The sequence below is a fragment of the Pan paniscus genome, chromosome 9 (assembly GCF_029289425.2).
Source record: "Pan paniscus chromosome 9, NHGRI_mPanPan1-v2.0_pri, whole genome shotgun sequence".
Taxonomy (NCBI): domain Eukaryota; kingdom Metazoa; phylum Chordata; class Mammalia; order Primates; family Hominidae; genus Pan; species Pan paniscus.
Window position 1 is genome coordinate 90,656,679 of NC_073258.2, and position 5,999 is coordinate 90,662,677.

Consider the following 5,999-nt stretch of genomic DNA (forward strand, 5'->3'; position numbering starts at 1 on the left):
GGAGCTGGAGGCCTTAATCCTAAGCAAATTCATGCAGGATAGAAAGCCAAATGCTGTATGTTCTCACTTACATGGGGAGCTAAATATTGAACACACATAGACATCAATATGGGAAAAATAGACTCTGTGGACTACTTGAGGGTGGCGGGAGAGGGATGGCTTGAAAAAATACCGACTGGGGGCAGTCTCTACAGCCTGCCTTGCCTGTCTGTCTCTGGGATCGCTCCTCCTCCTGCTCCTCTCCTGCTCCTGTTGGGCCTTGTGACCACCTGGTTACCTGTATGTAGGCCTCCATTTAGAGTAGCATTGCCACAGGGATGGATCCTGTCACTCCGCACCCCACCCCCAACCCAGTTACCCACCCCTGAGCCCTGGTTCCCAGTTAAGGTCACACAGTGCAAGGAGACCTGGGACCTCGCGGCCCGCTCGCCCAACCCAGAGCCTCTGCCCTGGCGTGCGAGGCACCACACCCTCCTCTGTCCTGTGCCGGGCCTGAAGGGGCCCCTTCAGATCACAGCTGCCACCACAGCCGCTGCCTCATGCCAGAGGGCATGACACAGGGGTGGCTTTCCCAGCTGGCTGCCACACAGGAGCTCTAGATGCTTAGCCAGCGCCGTGGAGAGACCTAAAATTAAGGCATCACTTAACAGCTTATTTTGTAAGAGAAAAGCTCAACCCAAAGGCAGATTGTTAGTTTGGACTTTATTGCAAGCAGAACTGCTATGATGTGCTTTTAGCACTGAAGTGAGTTCCACCCTAAGAACAGAAAGTGGCTTCTCTGCTTTCCGTCCCAAGCACAAGTGTATTCACCTTGCAGACTTGAATCACTGAAGATGTAAATCAGCTGTTACTCTCATTTTGGGAGACATCCTGTGGACAGCATGAAGACTGTCCCTGATCAAAGTCTTTAGTAAGCAGGAAGGAGTCAAGGTTAAAGAATGTGTTTGCTTACCCTGGACTACAGTATTTTGGAAAACGAACCAAGGCTTGGGTTTTGCTCTGGAAGCCTGTCCTGCCTGCTTCTGTAATCTGGCGCTCTGCATCCAGATCTTGGCACGTTATGGTCACCACCATCTGTTACTCTTATGATTCTCTGCTCTTTTGGGAGTTCAGACATGGCACCTTATTTCACTTTTGAGCTACCCTCTGCCGTCCAGAAACTTAGTGGACCTGTAGAACTACATTGTTCTGCTAAACCTGTGACCACTCACATCTCAAGGTCGCATAATGGAAAAAATAGAATAGAAACATGGAATATATTAAGATTCATCAGGAGACTTTGACAATTTTTTTCTCTTAACTCCTCCCTTTTGGGTTACTACCAATGCATTCTCAACAATAGGTCAGTGTTGTTGTAAGTGGCCCTGTAACAGTATCCACAGCAGTTCTTGGTGATTTTGATTCACCCACAAAGCATTTTATTACAGCAAAATAATAAAGGTGCTGGTTTCATTGGCTGCAGGGTACCAGAGAGTAACCCCAAAGCTGAGGTGTGCACTAAAATCCAGGGGAAGTGGCTGAAGCATTCCACAAAGAATTACTTAATCCCTCCACAAGAACATCTTTAGATTTTGAATGTATCCTCAGAGGACAAGGGATCACACAAATGTGCAGCTTATAATCCGGCCACACATGAATTAAGAGTTGAACCCATTGGCCAAAAGCTCCTTGTGAGTCACCTTTCTTCAGATGATTTTGGCATTCTTCCCCTGCTCGTTCACAGGTATTAGCTGTTCATTCACATAGCCCTGTAACTTTGGAGTGTGTGTTTAGTGGGGTCCTGGCTCCTCAAGTGTGTTGGCTAAAGAACAGGCAGGATATTGCCCTGGGAAGCAACTGGAGAAGGTTGTGTTCTCATCTTGCCATAGATAGCATTGACCCAGTGGACTCTGGAAACGATTCCTGCATGGTGGGAAACAACTCTGGAGATGTAAAATATGTGGCATACATGGTTAATGTACTTGAACACGCTCCTACTCTAAGGGACTACAGGATCAGATAGTGTCTCTATTTTCCACAGTACACTTTATCTCTGATGTTTGTAGGAACCCACCTGCCAACCATAACTGGTTTCATAATTCACAGCCTAATCATCCTTCCTCAAGACATCGAACTGCAGGAAATTGACTGAAATTCAGTGAGGTTATTATGCAAGATACTAGGCTACATCAGTGTTTAGCAGATAATGAGGCTGGATTTATGCAGTCTACTGGAAGACTTGAAATAGAAAAAGACAATGGATTCAAGCAAGTTATAATTATGGCACCGGTAAGCATAAAAGTGGTAGATGGAGACTTTGTTTACCCTGTCCTATAATGCTACCAGGCTGCTGGGTCCGGTCATTTGTTGGTATGACATCCACGGATTGATAACCAGCCATCTGTCTTAAGTCCTTAGATCTAAATCCCAAAAGTCACACTTATCAAGACCTGGAATCTTGGACCTAAACCCTGTCTATTTCATCATGTCCCAAGCTGGCTTGAGCTCTCTCCATACTCAGGCTGTGATGCAGGAGCATGTGGAGAAATACATCTGCGAAGCTACAAATGAACATGGTACCATGCAGGCAGAACCACCTCTCATGGTTGTTCCTTTTGAAACAAACAAAAGCAGAAACAGTTGCACTTTTTGATGTTACTCAGAATAATGAAAACAATAAGAGATGGTTCAGAAAGTGGATTATTCAGCTCATTTCCAGAGAAAGTACATCTCAGTGCAGTGGAATCACCATCAGAGAAAAATGCTGGTGGCATCTCTGTTCCTAAGGTCCCCATCAAATTGAAACCCTACAGACCCCCATAGCAGATACATACAACCTGGTGTGGAGGGCAGGCAAGGAAAGTGGACTGCCCATCAATGCCTATTTTGTGAAGTATCAAAATCTGGAGTATGAAGTTGGTGTGGTGGGAAGTTGGCACAGGGTTTGAATCCCAGGAGGTGAAAGTGAGCTTCATTTAGCTGAAATAGAGCCATCTAGTCTTTATGAACTCTTGATGGTAGCAAGAAGTGCTGCAGGTGAAAACCCACCTGCCATGCTTACCTTCTGAACCAGCAAAGAAAAAACAGCATCATCAAAAAACACCCAGGCATCCTCTCAACCCACAGGCACCCCCGAGTATCCTGTTGTTTCAGAAGCTTCAAACAACAATTTTGGAGTGGTGCTTACAGATTCATCTAGGCACAGTGGTGCTCCAGAGGCACCAGATCACCTGATTATCTCCACTGCGTCAGAGAGGTTGGTCTATGTCACTTGAATTCCTTGGGCAGATAGGAATTCTTCAATCCCTGCCTTCGAGGTCAAATATAAATGAATGAGGACCAGTGACTGGCTGGTGGCAGCTGAAGATATCCTTCCTTCCAAAATTTCTGTGGAAGTTTGTAGTATAGAACCAGGTTCAACATACAAATTTAGGGTCGTTGCTATCAACCATTATGAAGAGAGTTTTCAGAGTTCAGCGTCTCATCCTTATCTGGTGACTGGGTTCCCCAAACTTTTTTCCAACTGTCCAATAATGGACCTCACATTGTGTACCCAGAGGCTCTCAGCATTACTCAGATTTTGCTAAAGTGGACATACATTCCGTGAAATAATAACGCTTCCATTCTTTTATATCTATTACCGACCCACAGATAATGACAATGACAATGTTTATAAGAGGGATATTACAGAAGGTTCAAAGGAGTGGTACATGATTGGCCATCTGCTGTCAGAAACTTCCTATGGCATTAAAATGCAGTGCTTCAGTGAAGGAGAAGAAAGTGAGTTTAGCAGTATGATGATCTGCGAGACTAAAGTAAAATGCGTTCCTGGAGCTTCTGAGTATCCGAAAGACTTGAGTACCCGTCTGAATTCCTCAGGAAGTGAAGGAAATGTGAGGCCAGCAACCAGCCCTGACAGAAGCAGTGACATGTTCTATCTGATCGTTGGCTGTTTGCTGGGTGTCTTGGGCCTCATTCTTATGGTTTTCATTGAAATGTGCCTGCGGAAGAATCGCCAGCAGAATATCATACAGAAATATGACCCTCCAGAATACCTCTATCAAGGATCAGATATTAATGGGCAGATGATGTAATACACCACTCTCTCAGGAGCAGATGAGATAAATGGAAGTGTTCATGGAGGTTTACTGAGCCATGTCGGTATCAGCAGTGGCTGTTCCCACCTTCACCATAAGGTTCTCAATGGAGTCAGCGTAATTGTGAATGGGAGCTTAAATGGAGGACTTTACTCTGGGCACACCAACTCTCTTACAGCAATGGGAATGGAGCTGGAGGTTGTAATCCTAGGCAAATTAATGCAGGATCAGAAAATTAAATGTTGTTATGTTCTCACTTATAATTGGGAGCTAAGCATTGAACACACAGAGACATCAGTATGGGCAAAATAGACTCTGTGGTCTACTTGTGAGTGGAGGGAGAGGGATGGGTTTAAAAAACTACTTATGGGAGGCGGCCTCTACAGCTGGCCTCGCTTGTCTCTCACAGGATCCCTCCTCTTGCTCCTGGCATGCTCCGGGCAGCCCTGAACCCACCCGGTTACATGTCTACTCCCCTCCGCCTGGAGGAGAGCTGCCGCGGGGGCGCGCCCCAGGTCCCCTATCCAGAGCCCTGATGCCCGGCTCCAGAGTCAAGGTGCCAGAAGAACCAGGACCCAGCGCCCGCCTAACCTACCCAGCGCCTGCGTCCTGGCCTGCAGGACACCGCGCGCCCTCCTCTGCCCTGCGTGGTGCATGGAGGGGCCCCTTCGGATCGCAGCCACTGCCACCATAGCCGCTTCCATAGTAGCCGCCCTGGCGTCGGAGGGAAGGACCTGAGGGTGGCTTTCCCAGCCGGCTGCCCCACAGGAACTCGGGATGCTTAGCCTGCTCAGCCGAGAGATCTAAAATCAAGGCATGACTTAACAGCTTATCTTGTAGGAGAACAGCTCAACCCAAAGGCAGATTGCTAGTCTGGACTTTATTACAAGCAGAGCTGCGGTGATGTTTGTAGCACTGAAGTGAACTCCGTTTTAAGTACAGAAAGTGGCTTCTCTGCTTTCCCCCCGAAGCACAATCATACACACCTTGCAGACTTGAATCACTGAAGATGTAAGCCAACTGTTACTCTGAGCTTTGGAGACTCCCTATGGACAGCATGAAGACTGATCAAAGTCTTTAGTAAGCAGGAAGGAGTCAATGTTAAGGAATGCGTCTGATTACCCTGAATTGTAGTACCTTGGAAAGTGAACCAAGGCCTGGGTTTTGCTCTGGAAGCGTGCCTTGCCTGCTTCTGTAATCTGGCACTCTGCATGTGAATCTTGGACCCATATGGACACTGCTGTATGTTACTGTCATGATTCTCTGCTCTTCCATGAGTTCAGACTTGGCGCCTTATTTTACTTCTGAGCCACTCTCTACCGTCCAGAAACATGGTGGACCTGCAGAACTACATTGTTCTGCCAAACCTGTGACCACTCATAGCTCATGGTTGCATAATGGAAAAAAGTAGGATAGAAACATGGAACATATACAGATTCATCAGGGGACTTTGACAATTCTTTCTCTTAACTCCTCTCTTTTGGGTTTCTACCAATCCCTTGCCAACAATAGCGTTGGTATTATTTTGAGTGGCCCTGTAACAGTATCCGTGGCAGTTTTTGGTGATCTTGGTTCATCCACAAAGTGTGTTATTACAGAGGAGGAAAAAAGTGCTATCAGTATAATAGAAACGATGTCAGCTGTGATCGCACAGAAAATCCAGAAGAGTTCAGCAGAGGAGACAGCTGTGTCTATTCAGAAACAGACAGCAACAATTTACATTGGAATCCTCTTATTTTGCCACCTATCTCAGAGGACGGTACTGAAAAGACAACATGGCCTCCGCCTGGTGTTCCTTCGGACAGCCCCTCAGGGGTCCTCCAGCAGCCCCAGGAAACCGGAGGATGTGCAAACAACCAGTCATCTTCTGACTTCAAGCCTGTAACCAACTGCACAAAACAGGCCTGGGAGTCAACTGTGTGA

The 5,999-nt window shown here is 46.7% G+C and overlaps 1 pseudogene; it reads left to right on the plus strand.

Moving 5' to 3' along the window:
• Positions 1–1,028: 1,028 nt before the first annotated feature.
• LOC117977770 (cell adhesion molecule-related/down-regulated by oncogenes-like) lies at positions 1,029–5,999 on the plus strand (annotated as a pseudogene).